Source organism: Chenopodium album, chromosome 7 (assembly GCF_948465745.1).
Source record: "Chenopodium album chromosome 7, dcCheAlbu1.1, whole genome shotgun sequence".
Taxonomy (NCBI): domain Eukaryota; kingdom Viridiplantae; phylum Streptophyta; class Magnoliopsida; order Caryophyllales; family Amaranthaceae; genus Chenopodium; species Chenopodium album.
Window position 1 is genome coordinate 37,356,788 of NC_137840.1, and position 19,022 is coordinate 37,375,809.

Sequence of the window (19,022 nt, forward strand, 5' to 3'; positions counted from 1 at the left end):
CCTGGTCAGTGATTGCTATTTTTTCTCTTTCTTCACCTCCACCAGCAGAGGTGCCTTTCTTTTCTTCCCGGCTGCTGGTGGGACGGGAGCCGGATCGGCATCCTTGACAGTGTCAAGGTCTATTGGTTCCTGGACACCTGGGGTTACAGTGTCCCTAACGGCTGAGAGGTAGCACTCCCGAGCCGTCTTCTGATCCCCATTCAGGGAACCAACAGTGCCATCATCCTTCTCATACTTGATGAGCATGAGAGATGGGATGATTACCGCCTTGGCTACGTTGAGAGTTGGCCTGCCAAGGATGATGTTGTAGGCGGTCAACTCCTCAATGACCAAGAATCTGACGACAATGTGTCGTCCCTGGCCTTTCTCCCCCAGCCGGATGGGTAAGTCAATTCTCCCGGCTGGGTAGACCATCCCACCCCCAAAACCAACCAAGGGGTTGGTGACCGGATGCATGCTGTTGACATTGTATTTCAGCTTTTGTAGGCACCAGAGGCTGATGATGTCTGATGAGCTGCCGGTTCCTGACCGCCTAGGGCCATAGTATCTCGGACGGGCCGTCTTCTGATCCCCATTTAAGGAACCGACAGAGCCGTCATCCCTCTCATACTTGATGAGCATGAGAGACGGGATGATTACTGCCTTGGCTACGTTAAGGGTTGGCCTGCCAAGGATGATGTTGTAGGCAGTCAACTCCTCAACGACCAAGAATCTGACGACAATGTGTCGTCCCTGGCCTTTCTCCCCCAGCCGGATGGGTAAGTCAATTCTCCTGGCTGGGTAGACCATCCCACCCCCAAAACCAACCAAGGGGTGGGTGACCGGATGCATGCTGCTGACATTGTATTTCAGCTTTTGCAGGCACCGGAGGCTGATGATGTCTGATGAGCTGCCGGCGTCAATAAGGATCCGTCCAACCAGCTGGTTGGCAACCTTACATTCAATGACCATCGGGTCATCATGCGGGCGGCGGACACTGCCCCTATCCTTCTCAGTGATCAAGACGTCTGGGAAGGAGGAGCTGGCTTCCGCCTGCTCATCATCATCTTTTTCCATCTTTTGAAGATGGCTCTTGGTGCCCCGGATGGTAGGGCCACCACATGAGAACCCGCCTGCTATAGTGTAGACCGGCTCCTTGTCGGTATCCAAACTACTAGCAGGCTGGGGGGTAGTCTTGGAGGAATGACCCTTATTTTTCTTTTTTTCCCTGGCTGGGGACTTAGTAATGTAGGACTTCAGCAGCCCTTTGTCAGCCAGACGGTCCAACGCCCGTTGAAGACTAAAGCAGTCGTTGGTGTCATGGCCAACTTCCTCATGGAACTGACAGAATTTATTTTTGTTCCGTGCCTGGACAGAACTCTTCATAGGATTCGGCTTCTCAATGGATAGCCGGCCTTTTACCTCCATGAGGATGGAGTTGCAGTCTTTGTTAAACTCGTACTTGGGGACGTACGGTTTAAACTCTTTCTTTTTCTTCTGGGACAGCTGGTCAGAGTCACTAACCGCCAAGACTTCTTTTCTCTTCTTTCTTTTTTGCCGGTTGAGCAGGCCGGTTGTCTTTCTGCTTGTCGGACTTTTTGGAGTCCGACTGGCTACCAGGCGAGCAGAGGTCGGTAGCTTGGGTGTAGCTCTCCGCCTCCCTCAGGGCCGCCTGTAGGGTGAAAGCCCCTTTTCTGACAAGGTCAAACTTAAAAGTCGACCCGTCTCTCAGACCCTTAAAAAAGTCTGTAAAAGCTACCTCATCAGACCCTTAAAAAAGTCTGTAAAAGCTACCTCATCAGACAGCCCCTGAATCTGAATTCTGATCAGGTTGAACCGCCTGACATATGAGCGCATCCCTTCTCTCTCTCCCTGCTTAACAGTGCTCAGATCAAGACTTGTTTTCTTAGCAAGGATGTTCATTGAGAAGTTAGAGGCAAACAGGAAGGCAAGCTTCCTGAAGCTGTCTATGGACCCGGCTGGCAGATTACCAAACCATTGTTGGGCAATGCCCTTCAATGTAGCCGGGAAGCATCGACACCAAGTGGCATCATCCAACCCCTGCAGATACATGAGGTTGGTGTAAGCCATGAGGTGATCTTCCGGGTTGGAGGTACCGTCATAGGTACCAACCAACACATGTTTAACCTTGGCCGGCTGAGCCGCCTCGGTTATCTCCCGAGTGAACGCAAAAGGTTGTTCACCCAGGCGCAGCAAACGAAGCTGCAAGTCCAAAGGCTGGACATTTGGATATGCCGCCTGACCCCCAAAGAAGGCCGGCTGCATGAAGTGAGGAGGATACTGCCCGTAAGCCTGAGTAGGCACATACGGGACAGTTCCAATCATATGGGGGCCAGAGTGGACGGTATTATCGCCTGTCTCACTCTCATGCAAGGAGGATGCACTCCCTGCAGATTTGTTGTTGAAGCTGTCTGAAAAGTTCGACGTTGAAGCCGACTCAGACAGCGACTGATTTCTCTTCCGGTTGATGATCTCCCGGGCATCAGTAATTGATTTTTTGCCTCTCACCGGCTGCTGAGGCCGGCGAGTGTTGTTGGTGTTCCTCCCAGGGAGGAGAATCTTTGACCAATCAATGGTCCCGGCTGCCTTCTCCTTTGGATGGGGAGTGGGCTGCCGGTTTCTGACTGACTTCCCCTTCCTTGGAGGAGTCTTCTTTGCCGACTGGCCTTTACTTGGTCCAACCCGGCTCTTGGTGATCAGCTCTGCGATTTCACCATTGAAACTCGTCATGAACCTCATGAGTTCTTCTCGGGTGACAGGGGCTGATCCTGCTGCCGTTTGGGTTGCCCCATCCGGCTGCCCAGTGGGCCTGCTCGGACCCGCCTGGGAGGTACCCCGCTCTAGAGTTTCCCTGGACCGGATGTGCTTGACTCTGAGAGAGCCGTCTTCGGCTGTGGAGGTTTGGACCTAGGGATCCTCATCCTCCTCATGGTCTGTAAAAACTTCTGGGTCTTCACCCAGACGGTTAGGAGGTGGTACAGACCCTTGAACCATCTTCGAGGTACTCTCCCCACAGACGGCGCCAAATGTTTTGGGTGTTTTTGTCCCTCGGGAGAGTTACGTCACAAAGTCTGGTCTAGCTGGTCTGTACCTGCAAAATAACGGAGACTCCGGGTGGTTGGAGCTCCGCCTCCGACGGTCAAGTTAGTAGCTTGAAACGGAATAAAGAGTACGGAAATTTAGGTGGGGATCTGCTTGGATTCCAAGCTCAGGTGTTTCTCTGATGTAAGAGAGTACAGGTATCAAAAATGATAAAACATGCCCTCAAAATGAGGGACATCTCCCTATTTATAGGGACATTGGGAATTGTGCCCCTGATTAGGTCATTAAACCCTAATCATTGGTGGGCTGCGCCGTTTTGCGGCATTCTCGAGATTTGGGCCTGAAGGCCGCCTTTTTCCTTGATTTCTGGGAGGACACGTGTCGAGCAGGGATTGGTCCCTTTTGGGCCAATCTGGGGCTGACACGTGTCACCCTCTGATTGGGCCACGTGGCAGGGTGGAATTACTCTAAACAGGTGCAGACTTGCATCTTCTGCTGAAAAAATTCAAAGGCATTTTTTCCTTAGAAGTGGAAGAGATGCCAGGCATCTACCCAGAACTCGATGTCCACAAACTCACCGTGGATCCAAAAAAGAAGCCCATTCGGCAAAAGAAAAGAAATCACGGCGAGGAAGAAGTCAGGCGGCAGTTGTCAAGATCAAAAAGTTGTTAGACGCCGGGTTCATTCGTCCACTTAACTTCCCTTATTGGGTTGCGAATGTAGTTCTCGTAAAGAAGCCGAATGGTACTTGGCGCATGTGTGTTGACTACACTGACTTGAACAAGGCATCTCTAAAGGACAGTTACACGCTCCCAAAGATCAATAGCCTTGTTGACTCTACAGCTGGGCATGCCTTGATGAGTTTTATGGATGCCTACTCCGGCTTCCGTCAGATACCCCTGTGGAAGAAAGATCAAGAAAAGACGGTCTTCGTCACTGATCAGGGGTTATTCTGCTATACGATGATGCTGTTTGGCTTGAAGAATGCGCCGGCTACTTTCCAAGGGATGATTAATACAGTCTTCGTTAATCAGATTGGGAGGAATGTAGAGGCGTACATCGATGACATGATAGTCAAATCCAAGCTATAGATGGATCACATTAATGATCTCTGAGAAACGTTCACCACACTCAGGCGGCATAAGGTCATGTTAAATCCCAAAAAAATGTGTTTTTGGTGTTGAATCTGGAAAGTTTCTCGGATTCCTGATTGATCAAAGGGGGATAGAGGCTAACCCCGAGAAGATACATGCGGTGATTGACATGAAGTCACCCCGCTCTATTAAGGAAGCTCAGAGGCTTATTATTTTCTTGCAGCTCTTGGGAGATTCCTCAGCCGGTCAGGTGACCAGTGCCTTTACTTCTTCCAAGCAATCAGGAAGAAGACTAGATTTGAATGGGGAGATGATGCTGAGGCGGCCTTTCAGAAATTGAAAGAACATTTACACTCCTTGCCAAGGATGGTTAGCCCACTGCAAAAGGAGACGCTCTACATGTACCTAGCCGTCTCAGATCATGCCCATAGTGCTGTTCTTCTTGTTGAGTGAGACAAAAATTAGATCCCGGTCTATTTCATTAGTCATGTGCTCAGAAATGCTGAATTTCGGCACCCCATGGTTGAAAATTTTGGCCTTGCACTTTACATGGCTGTTAAGAAGTTGAAACCATACTTCTTGGCACATATGGTGGTGATCTACACAGATCAGCCCTTCAAACGACCAATGACAACCCTGGACTCATGCGGTAGAATGCTCAAATGGGCTATAGAAATGCAAAGTCTTGACATCACCTATTGTAGACACCCATTTGTGTCTCCACAAAACCAAACCCGGTAATGAGTACCTTTCACGTCGAATCATAATCGAATGAAGTGAAAGTGTGGAAAGTCTAGTGTTGCGGATAGTTTTAATTTCTTTTCTCTTCTCTCTGTTTTTGAAAACTTATTTTAAGAAAAAAGCCAATCCAGTTTGGTTGGTCCATGATATGGGTCCAATAGTAGTGTAGTTGGATGGAGTTTGAAAAGAGCTTTCCAACGATATATTATAAGCCCAATTCCGATGAATATTGAGGAAGTTATGACCAATTTACTGAAAATGGGCCCAGTTTGAGCCTTATATGCGGCCCAATGATCTAGGGGAGGGCCTAATATAGATTTATCATTCCTAATGCAATTAGGAATGGTTTTAGTCTTCTAGATTCTTCTAGAAGGTTCTTTTCATTCCTAATTTAATTAGCATTGATAAATTGGCTTTTGTTGACTTTTCAGAGTTTTAATTAAAATCAAAGAGCATTTTTGAGGAAAAATTCGATTTTATCCTCCTGTACGGAAATTTCTATCTGATTTTAAGAAAACGCGTGAATTTCTGAATCAGCGCCAAACGCCAGCTGTAGCGCTTGGCGCCTGGTGCTAGCATTGGCGCCTGGCGCTAATAGCCTGCGTTGACCCAACATCATTTTATGTGCACCAGAACTCTGTTTTGATATTTTATCTTTTTGGCTGATTTTCTTTATAAATAATCTCGTAAAAACTCCGTTTTCAACGACCAGTTTTCACCTACAATCACCGATTCTCTCTTTTTCCACCAACTCTCATCAAGATTCTCTTGATTACTCTCTCTCTCTCTCTCTCTTTTCTAAACTAGCTTTTACATATAAAAATTACGCATTCATTAGATCTAGAAACACCTAGCCATATTCGAAGTTGCCTTCGCCCTAGACGTGAAAGGTTTAATTTCTGAGGGTTTGGTCCCAAATCTCTCTTTCCATTATTTAATTTAATTGTTTTGATTATTGTTTTCCTTGAAGTTACTAACTGTATTTTGTTATTAGAAAGAGGTACGAGGCATCAAAGTAAGTGCTTAATGGTTTTTATTGATATTATGATATAGAAATCATGTTAGGTGGTTATTATGATTCCTAATGTTATGTTAGGGCGTTTTGATCTTCCTAGTATCATGTTTAGGGTAACAACTATACTTTCTAATATCAAGTATGATTAAAAGTATGATGCCTTTTATGTTCTTCCTAATATTTATGATTGTTAATATCATGTTAGGGTTAAAGCTTTGATTTTTATGTTTAGTGACATGCTAGGGTTTATTATTAATCTTGTTAGTATCATGCCTAGGATCTTGCTATTATTATGCTTTAACATGATTTATTATTATTATTATTTTTATGATTATAATTATTATGATTATAATTATGTTGCTTGATATATATTTATTAATAATCTTGTTTAGGGTTAATTTGATTATAATTTAAGTGATCGCCAATAATAGTTTTATTTATGCATTAAATTCAACCAACATAGATAAACATGTTTAGGGTTAATCCTATTGCTTGTATGTTAGTCAGAAAGCGCACATGAATACAATCTGAATAAAGTACAGGCCTATTATTAGGGCAGGTTCAATCTCTTTTAGGTTGGATTTGTACCTTCATCCCCGAACCCTATTTAGTTCAAGACGTTATGGAGTTGACGATCTCTTGGATCGTTAAGGGGTGTAACCTTCACCTCGTGAACGGTTTACAAGTTCCTAAAAAACTTGTTGGCGACTCTTTTGCTCTATCTTCTTTCCCTTTGGACGCCACCGTACTTTAATGTATGATCATAGTGGGGTTCAAGCTAGGGGATTAACGCTTGAAATATTCCCTATAGTTTTTTGGCGACTCCACTGGGGAGTATTTCTATTTTAATTCCTGAATTTGTTTCGGCAATGATTTAGAACGAGTGGATGAGACTCGAAACGTTCTAAGTATCTCATGTGCGTAATTTTGATTAACATTATTGTCATATGCATAAAAAAAGATCTCATTGGAAAGACCATCCGTAATGAGTTAAAAACATAGGATTTTACACGTAGGAAATTTGAGAAATATCTTTCACAACTAGGACCGAAATAACACTGCGCGAAACTGGAAAATTTTATCGAGCACAGAAAGCTGCTGAGGCATGTAGGAATTAGCGTCAGTGACTAGAGCATTGATGCCAGACATTTAACTGTAGCGCCACACGACAGGCTTGTCGCCAGGCGCTACAGCTAAAACCTGGCGCCAGTCTCTGTTTGCTGGCGTCAAATTCTTCCAATACCGAGCCAAAAATATGCGTTCTAATTTCGACCAGTTTTTCGTATTGTTTGCTCGATCCTACTTCCTGATTGAATTTTTTCTCACTTTTCTGAAATTGTGTTTATATATGGACATAACCCTATGGGAATTCATGCTCCATCTACTTGATTGAACGCTCTGAGTAACAAAGGGTACATCCGAGAATGTTGAATTCACCAAAACATGGAAGCGAGTTTTTCTAAAACTCGCGGTGTCCCATCCACTTGCGCCAACCCTTCACGGTTAGGCTTCCGCGCGGTGCATCCGGACAATTAACCATGGACCCTTTATTGACTAAACCATATCCTAAACTTTAGAGAACTAGAGCCATGGTTAGGTTGTAAACTCATTGCATCATATTGTGCCTACTTGACTAATTGTGCATTATTTGTTGTGCATATATATGTTTTCTTAACCGTTTGTTTGACTTGTGTTGAGATTAAATAAATTAATGGCTTAAAGAACTTTGCCTAATTAATTAATTGGTTAATTAATTTGAGTAAATAAAGTCTAATATTTTAATCAGAATTGACCTAGTACGCCTTTAGGCATACCCCTGTTGATTAATAACACCGAAAACAGTCTCGGATTGAAGCTCCAGCATTGGAGCCAAAGTCTGGGCTGTAGCGCCACTCTGTGGAGTGTGGCGCCTGGCGACAACTCTGTCGTATGGCGCTACACTACACAGTGCGACGCCAATCATGTCGTTTTGTTGACAGTTCGGATTATTGATCGAGTCATCACCTAGTGTCTAATTAACCAGTTTTCTAATTAAGTCGGTTAAATTTCGCTGTCAATAACACTTTGTTAAGTCATTAATTGAGTCTAGTCACATAGTCTAGCCACATGGTCATGACACGAGTCTTAACAGGTCACCTACACTCACTAGTCCTAGCACACACTTTGAGTACACATATCACCATGACCATGTTTTAGGTTCATGCATGAGTCGGTTTTTTCCGTCATTTGAGTTGGGAGCACATTCTATTCCTAATTTTCCATACCCTTCCATGTACATCATTTTTCTTCACATTCTATTCCAATCTTTCTTCACTTCCTCCATCCATTGCATGTTGAATAAAGCTTGAGCCAAATAATTAACAATAGATATCCCCAAAATTCCTTTTCCACAGTACTTGGTCAAGGAGAGAAGGGCGATTAATCAAGGACAACCTCTTTATTCAAGTCGCACTTTTTAATAAACCAATTCGTCAAAAGAGGAAGGCTAAAAAGATAATGGCTAGTCAAGAAGAGGTCAATGAACTTAGGATTCAATTGAATGACGTGACTGAGGTGTTAAAGGCTTTAACCCTCAAAATTGATGACCCTGTGAAGCAACAACAAATGAACCTTATGCAAGAAAGCTTGAGTAAGCTATCTAGTGGCTATAAATTTCAGGGCATTAGTTCACAAGGGGTCTCGCTGGACAAGGAACTTCTTCCGCATAAGTTCAACGCCACTGACATCCCTGAATTCAAGGCAACAAATAACCCTTACTTTCATATAAGAGCTTTTCAAACTATAATGAACATTAATGGTATCGATAAGAAGGTTTTCCCCTCTCTATTCCCACTATCTCTTGAGACCGTTTGCTAGCAATGGTCCTTTTCTCTCGAGAAAGAAAAAACCTCCACCTGGGAGTCCATAGCAAACGCTTTCATAGATAGATATAAGTGCAACATCCAAGACGAGACGGACCATAGATAACTCGAGATGTTAAAACGAAAAGAAAACAAAGGGTTCACGTCTTTCTTCAATAAATGGAGGGAAACTTCCGCTAATATGGTCAAGGCTCCTACCGAAAAAGAATCTGTGAGGATGTTTATCAAGAATCTCCAAGGGAAGTATTTAAAGCACTTAAAGTACCAACACAACTTGAACACCTTCAAAGCTGTGTATAACATATGCATTGACATTGAAAATGACCTTCTGAAAGATAATAATGCGAGAGAAAAGAAGAACGACCATCCTTCTTCTTCCTCTCCCATTAATGAGGTACATGCCACGAACGCCTATAAATCGCGAATCCAAAGATCAAAAAGGATGTTCACTCCACTTGGTATGAGTTATGAAACAGATTTCGAAAAGCTACACCACAAAGGACTAGTCATGCCCATAGGGCCTATCAAAGATCCAGTTCCAGAAGCCAGGCCACCCAAGTGGGACCCTAATAAGCACTGCAAATATCACCAAGGAAAGGGTCACGACACTGAGGAGTGTTGGAAACTCAAAGAAGCTATTCAAGATCTGATCGCTAACAATGAAACTTCCGAGATTCTAGCCATCAAAGAAGATCAAGCATCCTTCGATCCATCACTTCTTATTACACCTGTAGGAGAGCCCATGATCGAGACAACTTATATGACCTCTCTCGATGAAGTGGCCATGATTGGGGAGGATGAAAGTCTTTTCTTAGATAATACCAGGGAAGACTCGTCAAGTCTAAAAGAGGACGTTCGGAAATTGCAAGATGTCGTTGCCATGCTCTTGAACGTGTTAGAAGGATTAGAAAATCGGGTGATGGTCATCGAACAAAATTCTCGCCAAGGATTTAATGAAGAACTCAATGCTCCTAAGCCACGGGAAAAACGAACCATTAAAGAATACACACCAATAGTAACGACTTGCAATGAATCTTCTGATTGTCTTCCTGATCAAGGTCATATTCACTCCATTGGTCCCAGTCAAGACCCTCCATCTGAAAAACGTTTTCCCAATTGGGATCTAAATTCCTATTGTCAATACCATAAATGTCGCGGTCACACTACTGAAAAATGTCTCGCCCTCAAGGATCGTGTTCAAGACTTCATTGATTCAAATCTTCTTCATGTTCCTCCGCGCGACAAGAAGGCCAAGATTAATAACAATAACAACAGTGGCTGTAAAAGAAAGAAGAACGACTATCCTTCTTCTTCCGAAAACACCTACTCTAGCAAGAGTGTTGGTACTTTCAACCTTAATGAGATCTTAGGATTTAGAAAGCAACAAAAAAGGGATTTTACCCCTATTGGAATTAGCTACGATGATGCTTTCGATCGACTCCATGCCAAGGGACTCATCACTCCTATCGGACCTCTTCAAGATCCCCTACTTGAGAAGAGAGTGCCTAGTTGGAATCCAAATGTGCGCTGCAAGTACCATCAAGGTAGGGGTCATGCTACCGAGAGCTGTTGGAAGCTAAAGGAGGCTATCCAACATTTGATTGATAATAACAAGCTTCCCATACCTCCAGTTAACAAGAAGAGCGAGTGATGATAAAGCAAACAACACAAGAAAAGAGGCGAGCTTCAACGACGAGATTTCATGACATCTTTTTTTTTTTTTTTTTTTTTTTTATCCTTTCCCCAATAAGTCTAGCATAGGCATCTTTCTTTTCCTTTAGATTAATTTTGTAGATTCATTCTTTTCCCCTTTTTAATAAAATGAGCATTTATTTCCTTGCATATAATCATCACATTGCATTGCATAAAAAAAAAAAATCCATGTCGAATTAAGCACAAGGTATACCAATGATTTGAGGCACCCCTTGTAGCTACATCATATTATCTTTCACCCTTCAAATATACAATCCTTTCTCCATAAACCACTTTGAGCCTCGTCTAACGATAGACCTTTCTTTTTTCAACCCATATCTACCTAACCTTGGGATGGGATGGTGTGTAACTTATGCAATCTCAAAAGCTTGAGTGACTTCAAAAGATTAAAATAGCAAAAAAAAATAAGCAAAAAAATAAAATAAATGTGTACAAAAGGGCAAGTGTTCCGATGTCTATGACATGAACATGTCTTTGATATGAATACGTCTCAGATTGCGTCTCTTATCGAGTGCTCGGTACCGTGCCTGAGAAACATGAATGCCAAGTGAGTGATAGATCGCATGATCGGGATTGCCCACGCTTATAAAAATATAAAATGCAAAAGCAAAAAAAGAAGAGAGCAGAAATAAATAAAGCAAAAGAAAGAGCTTAAAAGAGTAGAAAACCTCAACCATGAAAATATAAAGATCCAAAAGCAAAGTTGCACACCTTGGGGGCTTATCTAGGGTCTTGAGCCTTTATCCCTCTCTTCTATAAACTTTAGCCTAACCACGTTACAACCGTTTAAAAGACCTTTTTGAGGTATACATACATGTGCGAGGTTCGGCTAGAGCTACGTTCGGCCTGATTCCTAACGATACTTAGGCAACCTCACATCGAGGTGCGGCCGTAATAAACATGCATTCATATTCAAATTCACACATTTACACCATGATCATATCAAGGGATCTCCTATGATCATCCCTATTCATTTAGAGCTAGACTTGGGGGCTTGATCCCTACATCATTAGCTTACCTAACCTAAGAGTCACCATCATTTTACTCTTCTTGAAATAATATATTTTCCCACACACTTAGCTCTTGCGGCTTAACTTTAGTATCACTTTCACACACATACATGACCAAATATACTTCCTTTAGGAACCCTTTGTCATGGAATCTTAACACAACACTGAAGCATGCCTTGTCATGTCAAAATGCCCAACATCACTCATAATCATCATTGCATCAAAGTATGAAGTGCTTAGCCTCCGTGTCTAAGTTACCCAAATACTTTCATCATTGAGTCAACCATTGAGATAGCCTAGGATAGATTAATCCTTGCATCTTGAGAGATAGTATCAAACAACATTTGACTAAGCTCATTCAACATGCACCTTCAAAACTTCGATTCTTTTTTCACGTCTTTCTTTTTCGGGAGAAAGTCGGTGCCCTCCACAAAAATGACGGGAAATTTTTGCATTTTTGCATTTTTGAGTTGCACAATCATAATACAATGCACACACGGGTTATGAGTCACACGTGTCATTGCACTTTGAGTCGAGTCAACCTCGAGTCAATCACAGCGAGTCAAGTTTATACCTTGAGTCATGTCAAATCAATGAGTTAAGCGACATTAAACCTTAGGTCAACCATAAGATAATTGAAGAGATTGGCAAAGTTCTATAGTAAAAAATAAATACAGGTGCAGCAGAATAGGGAAGACCCTACTCCAGCGCCAGACGAAAACATCTTGCGTCTGGCAATAGTTTTTGGGCTTGGCGCTAGATCATAGCGTTTGGCGATAGAGCCAATTCTTGGCGCCAGAGATATTTCAGCAGCGATAGAGCTCGAAGCCTCTCAGAAGGTGATTTCAACCTCGTACAACAATTTCGGGTTCCTGGGTACGCCAGTTAGCCCCTATAAGCAATTTGACATGATTAAGTAGTCAGTTTGATTACAATCACAATAAGTGATCGACTTGATGAAAGATCGTCTCACTTAGCTTAAAGAGCCTAAGAATTGGCTCATCACTGAGGCACCGACATACTGGTTTTAGCGAAAGCAAAGTTCATGCGAGCTTTAGAGATCGGCAAGCGTTGGTCTTCGAAAATTTTTCTGCGGAATACTATCGCAACAAACGTTCAATCATCAAAGCTTTTTTGTTCAGAGACGCGTGGACATATCATTCAAGCTCTTTTGTTCAGAGACGCGTGGACATATCATCAAAGCTCTTTGCTCCAGAGACGCGTGGACATGTCATTCAAAGCTCTTTTGTTCAGAGACGCGTGAACATTTCCATCAAGCTCTTTTGCTCCAGAGACACGTGGACATTTCCATCAAGCTCTTTTGTTCAGAGACGAGTGGACATATCATCAAAAGCTCTTTTGTTCAGAGACGCATGGGCATTTCCATCCAAGCTCTTTTGCTCAGAAACGCGTGGGCATCTTATTTTCAAGCTCTATTGTTCAGAGATGCGTGAACATTTCTTTCAAGCTCTTTTTCTCAAAGACACGTGGGCATCCTATTATCAAGCTCTTTGTTTAGAGATGCGTGGACACATCATTCAGAAGTTCATATTGAAAAATAAGCTCTTTGTTAAGAGACGCGTGGACATGTATTTCAAGCTCTGTTGTTCAGAGACGCGTGGACATATTAAAAAAAGAAGCTCTTTGTTCAGAAGCTCTGTGTTCAAAGACGAGTGAACATCGAAACAACAAGATGGCGTTCCCTAGATTGTGGAGAGTTGTCATAAACAACTGAAGGTAATTTCAAGCGAAGTTGTCTTCGATCATGTTCCCTTAGACGTGGAAGATGGTCATAAAGCGGAAGAGGATTGTTTCAAGTGAAGCAATCTTCGATAGTATTCCTTTAGACGTGGAATGTTATCAAAGCGGAAGAGGATAATTTCAAGCGAAGCAATCTTCTATATTGGAGGTAGTTACAAGCGTAGCAGTTTTCAAGCGGGATGGCATTCTCTTGGCAAGAGGTCATCAAAACAACAGTAAAGCGGCAGCAAATCGGTTATTTTCAGAGACGTGTGCTCGATGGTGCAAGATACGCGTTTCTTAACTCTTTTATTTGTATAACTAACGCTAGTTTGTAGAAATCGGCGTTACAAGAATGATTTAGGATCGCAGAACGTTATGAATCATTATCCGTCCCTATCGATACTTTGACTTTTGTTTTCGAAACTTATGTTTCTCCAAACTCAGTCAAAGTGGGGGCTTCTGTAGACACCCATTTGTGTCTCCACAAAATCAAACCCGGTGATGAGTACCTTTCACGTCGAATCATAATCGAATTAAGTGAAAGTGTGGAATGTCTAGTGTTGCGGATAGTTTTAATTTCTTTTCTCTTCTCTCTGTTTTTGATTTAAGAAAACAGTCAATCCAGTTTGGTTGGTCCATGATATGGGTCCAATAGTAGTGTAGTTGGATGGGTCTTGACAAGAGCTTTCCAACGATATATTATAAGCCCAATTCCGATGAATATTGAGGAAGTTATGACCAATTTACTGAACTAGGCCCGGTTTGAGCCTTATATGCGGCCCAATGATCTAGGGGAGGGCCTAATATAGATTTATCATTCCTAATGCAATTAGAAATGGTTTTAGTTTTCTAGATTCTTTTAGAAGGTTCTTTTCATTCCTAATTCAATTAGCATTGATAAATTGACTTTTGTTGATTTTTCAGAGTTTTAATTAAAATCAAAGAGCATTTTTGAGGAAAAATACGATTTTATCCTCCTGTACGACAATTTCTATATAATTTTAAGAAAACTTGTGAATTTCTGAATCAGCGCCAAACGCCAGCTTTAGCGCCTGGCGCTACGCTTGGTGCCTGGCGCCAATAGCCAGTGTTGGCGCCAACATCGTTTTATGCGCGCCAGAACTCTATTTTGATATTTTATCTTTTTGGCTGATTTTCTTTATAAATAATCTCGTAAAAACTCCGTTTTCAACGACCAGTTTTCACCTACATACAATCACCGATTCTCTCTATTTTCACCAACTCTCATCAAGATTCTCTTGATTACTCTCTCTCTCTCTCTTTTCTAAACTAGCTTTTACATATAAAAATTCCGCATTCATTAGATCTAGAAACACCTATCCATATTCAAAGTTGCCTTTGCCCTACAGTGAAAGGTTTAATTTCTGAGGGTTTAGTCCCAAATCACTCTTTCCATTATTTAATTTAATTGTTTTGATTATTGTTTTCCTTGAAGTTACTAACGCGTGTATTTTGTTATTAGAAAGAGGTACGAGGCATCAAAGTAAGTGCTTTAATGGTTTTTATTGATATTATGATATACAAATCATGTTAGGTGGTTATTATGATTCCTAATGTTATGTTAGGGCGTTTTGATATTCCTAGTATCATGTTTAGGGTAACAACTATACTTTCTAATATCAAGTATGATTAAAAGTATGATTCCTTTTATGTTCTTCCTAATATTTATGATTGTTAATATCATGTTAGGGTTAAAGCTTTGATTTTTATGTTTACTGACATGCTAGGGTTTGTTATTAATCTTGTTAGTATCATGCCTAGGATCTTGCTATTATTATGCTTTAACATGATTTATGATTATTAATTATGATTATGATTCATGATTTTATGATTATTATTATTTTTATGATTATAATTATTATGATTATAATTATGTTGCTTGATATATATTTATTTATTGCTTGATCACACCTTTTATGCATGTTTAAAGGAAATTTGTATTTGTAATCACGCTTAATATGATAACTAATAATCTTGTTTAGGGTTAATTTGATTATAATTTAAGTGATTGTCGATTGTAGTTTTATTTGTGCATTAAATTCAACCAACATAGATAAACAGGTTTAGGGTTAATCCTATTGCTTGTATGTTAGTCAGAAAGCGCACATGAATACGATCTGAATAAAGTAGAGGCCTATTATTAGGGCAGGTTCAATCTCTTTTAGGTTGGATTTGTACCTTCATCCCCAAACCCTATTTTTTTCAAGACCTTATGGAGTTAACGATCTCTTGGATCGTTAAGGGGTGTAACCTTCACCTCGTGAACGGTTTACAAGTTCCTAAAAAACTTGTTGGCGACTCTTTTGCTCTATCTTCTTTCCCTTTGGACGCCACCGTACTTTAGTGTATGATCATAGTGGGGTTCAAGCTAGGGATTAACGCTTGAAATATTCCCTACACCTATGAACCAAGAAAGGCAGTGAAGGGTCAGACGTTTTCCGACTTCATTGTTGAAATGACAAGGCCGGTTGCTCCGGACAACCTTGATCAGGTTTGGAAGGTGCATGTAGACGGGAGCTCACCTATGAACGGCTGTGGTGCAGGTATTATTTGTCAATCTCTGAAAGGAGATAAATATGAATAAGCACTGCGGTTCAAGTTCCAAGCCTCAAATAATGAGGCAAAATATGAAGCCCTGCTAGCCGGTATCTGCATGTGTAAGGCGGCAGGGGCAACAAAAATTGACGCCTGCTCTGATTCTCAGTTGGTCGTTAGCCAATACCATGGTGAGTATGAAGCCAACCATCCGGCTATGATCAAATATTTGCAAGCGGTCAAGGCTAAAGCTAGGACACTTGAACAATTTCATCTAAGTCAAGTTCCCAGGTCTAAAAACAACTAGGCGGATGCTCTGTCAAAATTGGCATCCTCCACCTCCTGTGATACGCCTCGGTTAGTCTTTTGAAAAGTAATGGAAAAAGGAAGTATATCTGATGACAAGCCCATTGGAATACTAGACCAAAGTTCTACTCTGATGGATGGCATCCGGGCATATCTGACAGACGGTACGTTCCCTGATTCACCCCAGGAGGCGGCCATGCTGAAGAAGTGTGCTGCAAACTTCGAGATAAGAGAAGGAGAGCTCTTCAAGGCAGGATTTTTGAAGCCTCTATTAGTGCATTACCTTAGAAAAGGGGAGAGAAGTTCTCGAAGAGTTGCACGCGGGATACTACGCCTCTCATGTAGGCGGCAGATCCTTAGCCGTCAAGGCCAGACGACATTATTTCTATTTCACTCTTGAGTCAGATGCCATGGAGTTTGTTATAAAATGTGATAAGTGTCAAAGATTTGGCAAGCTGATCCATCGCCCGGCTACTAACCTGACGGCAATCCACAACCTAGTCCCGTTTGCTAAATGGGGCTTGGACATTCTAGGCCCGTATACGCCTGCACCAAGCGGAAAGAGCTATATTCTTGTGGCTGTGGATTATTTCACCAAGTGGGTGGAAGCAGAGGCGGTCAAAGGCATCAAGACAAAAGATGTCATCTCCTTCATCTGGAAAAACATTATCACCCGGTTTGGGGCTACCTATGTCTATGGTATTTGATAATGGACCTCAATTTGAGACGCCTCAGCTTAAAACTTGGTTAGGAGATTAAGGGATCTCACATTGTTTTGCATCAGTCGACCGAACCCAAGCAAATGGCCAAGTTGAAGCCTTCAGCAAACTTATCTCAGATGTTATAAAAAAGAAAATTGAAAGAGTCGGTGGTTTATGTGATGAAGAGTTAATTCATGTCCTACGGCCCATCCGGACAACCAAAAAGGGGGCAACCGGTGAAACCGCAATTCTCATGGTTTACGGTGCTGAAGTCGTCTTGCCCATCGAGCATTATGAGCCAACTCTACGAGTCATGCTATACGATGAAGAGGCAAATTGGGAATGCCGCCTTGCGTCATGAGATTTACCGTCTGAGAATGACTCGTGCCTACAACAAGAGAGTGCACAAATGGCCCTTAAAATTTTGGGGACTTTGTGTTACGTAAGATGGAGGCAACCGGTAGGGCCAATGAACAAGGAAAGCTAACTCATAATTGGGAAAGCCCCTACCAGATATGTGAAGAAGTGAGATCCGGCACCTACCGGCTGGAAACCCCAGATGGTAGGCAGCTGCCTAAAACTTGGAATGTAGACAACTTGAAAAAGTACTACTTCTGAGACTTGTAAATTTTTGTAAATAAAAAGTCCATCAATGAAAAGTTGCTTTTTGTTTCCAATTTAACTTAATTGCTTTGTATATATACATGCGCAACAATCCACTATCATCTGTTGAAATCACAAACGGTCTATTGAATAAATAAGATAGGTTAAAAACTTAGTGCTAACTTGATATTTAAATTGAGGCCAATGGTCGGATGTAAACTTATGTTATAAATTCGTATGCTCCAATATGAGTATGGCATCCGGCGATGCCCCTCTGGGTGTTATCGTCGCAGAGGACATTCTATCGTTTACTCTACCAACATATGCAGACGGCAAAGATTGAACGACCTAATTGGTTAACTCATAGTTGTCTGACTAAAACAGTCTAATAGAACGGTTAAGCGTAGAGACCGGATGTCAAAGACATCAGCTGGTTAATAACTGAAGTTTTATGTTAGGTTATTCAATGAAATTGTACCAGTCAGACGAACCAGGTGAAATGGATTGTAGGCACTCTAGACGGCCTTTAAGCTGTTTGGGGACCATAAGACAAGCAAACAAAATGTTCCTTGCTCTATTACTTGCCGCCTCGGTAACTAAGAATTTTATGAAACGCAAATACCACAAAAAGGAAAATAAGGCTTTCATCCAACCTACTCCCCGGTTGGATAAAACGGCTACCTATTGGTTCTGTGGACGTCTGTGTACTTGGTTTGGGGCAATCACCACTATGATTGATTGACATAGGAACATTCTGTACTCTTTAAAGTATCAAACCTTCCAAAGTCAAATCAATCAAAGAAGTACTGAAACCAACCACACAGCCGCCAGGGGCAAGAGTAGCCGATATACTATTTAAATTGTCGTATGCTTTAAAAATTTAGGCAAAAATTCTAAAATTAAAATTTCAGAATTTAAGTACAAAAATTGAAACAAAATCAGCAAATTCATCAAGCCGACTCAGTCGGAAAATTTCATTCAAACAGGTAAAATTCGGATAGTAGTGTTAATCAGATAACATCCGGGACAAAAAGAAAATAAAGATTGTCACTCGGCTCTTCAGTCTATATAAATACACAGATGCTCGGCTCACAGGCCGGAAAGCTAAATTGCTGCTGGATAGACTCCGGCTGGTTCTGACATGCTGGGAGGCTTGTTTCGTTTTGTGCATCCGGCACCTGACCATCCTGGACTTGGTCATCTTGAGTTTCATTATCCTGGATCTGACCATCCTGGTTGGCAGTCGGCTCTTCCTCGCCATCAGAGACCTCATAGCCTTGTTCAAGGGCCCATGCCTTGAAGGGGGGCGAGGCCTGCTCATTGAGCTGCTGTGCGTCATACATCTCAGTGGCGTAATCATATCGCAGTTTGAGCACATCAAACTTAACGTTAGGGTGGAGCAGACCCCATGCAATGCTCAACCAGGCTTTAGTGTCCCGCTCATTTTTAGTGCCCAGTCGCTTTTGCTCTAAGGCAACCTTGTCCTTGTGTTGGTTCCTTTGTTGGACGAGCTCGACCCCCAGGTGGCTGACGTCTTCTCTTAGCTGGGCATTTTCCTTGTCAACACCTTCCAAGACTTTGAGATCTGACTGGACAGTCTTCAGATCTTGCTCGAGGTTTTCCATCCGCTCATTAGC